The sequence below is a fragment of the Gekko japonicus genome, unplaced genomic scaffold (genome assembly GCF_001447785.1).
Source record: "Gekko japonicus isolate JY-2015 unplaced genomic scaffold, Gekko_japonicus_V1.1 scaffold100, whole genome shotgun sequence".
NCBI classification, from domain to species: domain Eukaryota; kingdom Metazoa; phylum Chordata; class Lepidosauria; order Squamata; family Gekkonidae; genus Gekko; species Gekko japonicus.
In genome coordinates, this window is record NW_015167060.1 from 1,618,052 (window position 1) to 1,621,205 (window position 3,154).

General features: G+C 44.7%; 1 protein-coding gene across 2 annotated transcripts in view; it reads right to left on the reverse strand.

Annotated features, from left to right (window-relative positions):
• Nucleotides 1-3,154, reverse strand: part of TSPAN17 (tetraspanin 17) — a 33,292-nt gene that overhangs the window by 29,700 nt on the left and 438 nt on the right. The gene's annotated exons all lie outside the window — the stretch shown is intronic.

Genomic DNA, 3,154 nt, shown 5'->3' on the forward strand with positions numbered 1-3,154 from the left:
CCCTACAGTTTGGGAGCCAGTGTGCAGCAGTTTTTCTCTTAGCTTCCTCATGTCCTCATTTTCCATTTGTTGTCTTTGTGTGATTTCCTCATCATGTCTCTGTATCTTCTCAAACAACATTTGATGTGATTTGAGAAAGCACAGAGAAGTCACAGAAGGTCAACAAGTGGAAAATGAGAATGTGAAGAAACTGGAAGAAAAATTGCCACAGGTCAGCATCAAAACTACAGGAAAAACTTCCATGTTGAAAGATCCACCCTAGAGATAAGCAACACTTTAGGTAGGGTCCAAGATTAACAAAGTAAAGGTAAAGGTTCCCTTGCTCGAAAGCCTGTCAAGTCCGACGCTAGGGTTGCAGTGCTCATCTCAGTTTCAAAGCCGAAGAGCCAGCGCGGTCCGAAGACGTTTCCGTGGTCATGTGGCCGGCATGTCTAAACACCAAGGCGCACGGAATGCTGTTACCTTCCCACTGAAGTGGTACCTACTTATCTACTTGCAATTTCTTGCTTTCGAACTGCTAGGTTGGCAGGAGCTGGAACTAGAGATGGGAGCTCACCCCATCATGCGGCAACTCGGATCTCGAACTGCTGAACTACTGACCTTCCACAGCCTGCAGTTCAGCGTCTTAACCACTTAACCACTTGAGCCACTGCAGCAGATTAACAAAGCACCCAAGAAATTCAAGGAGCACAATTCAAAGCACTTCTATCCTTATATAATCCATTTCTGGATTGCGCTGCCAGTTCCTCTGTTTAATCATATCAGAGATGCCTCACCCTAGTCTTTAGCATGTTGAGTCAAGTCCCATGGCTTGCACAAACTCTGGGCTGTTCCAGATGTTCTTATCAGAAGAAACACCTCCTCCCACAGCATGTGCTGAGATCATCTAAGCAGGCTCTATTGTGAGTGTCCCACCATCTGAGATACTGTAGCCTGGCTGCAAGATTTAGTACTCTCTCAGGATGGTATCCCAAATGTGGAAGTCCCAGGCCCAGGATGTTCACCTACTATCATTTTCAGAAAGCAGGTCAAGAGATTTTTATTTCAGAAAGCTTTTATGAGGACTCTGTGGACATTTTGACATGAAGAACAGTTGGTTTCAACACTTGCTTTGTGCAGTGTTTTATACACACTATTGTTCATTTCATGGTTCTTTTATGGCATTTGTTTATTGTGGTTTTGTTGCTTAATTTTTATTGTGAACTGCACAGCAATAGATGTGTCTTTCACAGACATCAGCATTTGCTGTACATGAACGGAGGAACTAAGCTCATTAAGACACACAAAATGATAAGCAGCATCACTGAACCCCAGCGCATGAAAATGTAGTATTATTATTCTGACTTCCAGATATGACCAGTAGTGTTTAAGTTCTAAAACAATCATAGCAGCTCTGGAACAGTTTGAGACTCCCAGGTCCACTTCAAATATGACAGCCGGTGTGGTACAGGGGTTAAAGTACTGGACTAGGATCTGGGAGACCCGGGTTCAAATCCACGCTCTGTAAATATGGAGGCTTGCTGGGTGACCTTGGGCCAGTTACACATTCTCAGCCCAACAACAGGGTTGTTGTGAGGATAAAACAGAGATGAGGACAATGTAAGCCCTTTTGGATACCCATGGGGGAGAGAGATGGGGTATAAACGAAATAAATAAATAAAAGTTCCATACAGAAATCACCGTTGTGGAAGACTCAACATGTAACACAGTCCACTTACAAATACACATACAACTCTGTAACTAGCGATATACACTTTTATCCTGCCTTTCCTAGGAACTCAGGGAAGCAATCATGCTTCTCCTTCCCATTTTGTCCTTGCAGTAACCCCTGTGATGCAAGGTAGACTTATAGAGAATGTCACTGACCCAGTGAACTCCACGGCCAACTGGGGATCTGAATCCAGGTCTCCCAGGCCTAGTCTACTAACCATAACTCTGCCAACTATGTGTACACGCAGCGTACAAATAACTGGAACTGGAAGCTATGGTCCACAGTGATCGTGTACAAAATGTGTGCAAGAGCTGCATGGTATGAAGAAGTGCTTTTGGTGTAAGAATCCTGTCACTTGTGAAAGTGGCTCTGAGTTTGGAAGCACATGCTCCTTTTGTTTAAAAAAAGAAAAAGATCAACTTGCTCAAGGGCCCTAGAAATAGATCTGAATTCGGGGGCACCTACCCCATTAAAACAAAACAAAGACACATAACAAGATACCTGCAGCATTGCTAATTAGCACAATTAACCCCACAGCACCGGCTAGTGTTCCAACACAGTATTTGCCAGCCTGATGCTGTGGTGAGCACGAGACAGGGCTATATCAAAGGCTAGAGTAGGTTTGGTGTCTACCATAAAGCCTTGAAAAGTTATGTGACAGCCACTGGCGAAAACAAACTTTGGGAGCCTGAGTCCACTCTTAGTATACCACAAGTACATGAAACATCCAACCAGGAAAAGGAATGCATCTTCTCAAAGCCGAACTCCCTTTGCCAGGAAAAACAAAGGGAGAGGAGCAGCAGGTCAGTATTTCTGAACACCTTTGTGCTTGTTCACAAAAGGATTGTTTGGGTTCTGAGAGTTCTCTCCAGGCATATAATGTTGGCAGAGTGTGTTGGGGATTATAATTTGGTTTCACTGTCCTGAGCGCACCCCATAGTATCAGCTACCATGGAGAGAAGTTCGGGGATTCAGCTCTCCCTTAATACACACAAACTGAGAACAAGGCAAACGTAAAATTGAATGAGGGACAATCACGATCCCCCCCCCAAAGAATCAAAAGAGCCAACCCAACTACACACACACACACACACACACACACACACACACACACACATATACACACACACACAGACGGAGGCTGCTTAGATGGGTGGTCTAGAAAAGTAGTTTACAGCAGCCATCACTGATAGTAGAAACCAAAGTAAGCAGTTAACATTACAAAAAACTTCCGTGCATGTCCCTCGAAAGCAGCGGAATTAGGACGCCCGGTGTGCCGAATGTCCTTTAGTATATTCCAAGACGAAGGATTTCGCCAGAGGAACAGCCCGCGTTTGTGGTTTTTTTTTTTTTTAAGTGCAGCAGCAGAGCCCTGGGAGCCGAGCAAATTCCTGCACCCAAACCAGAGAATGGGGAACTTTGGCATCCTCACCAGTGCTGGCC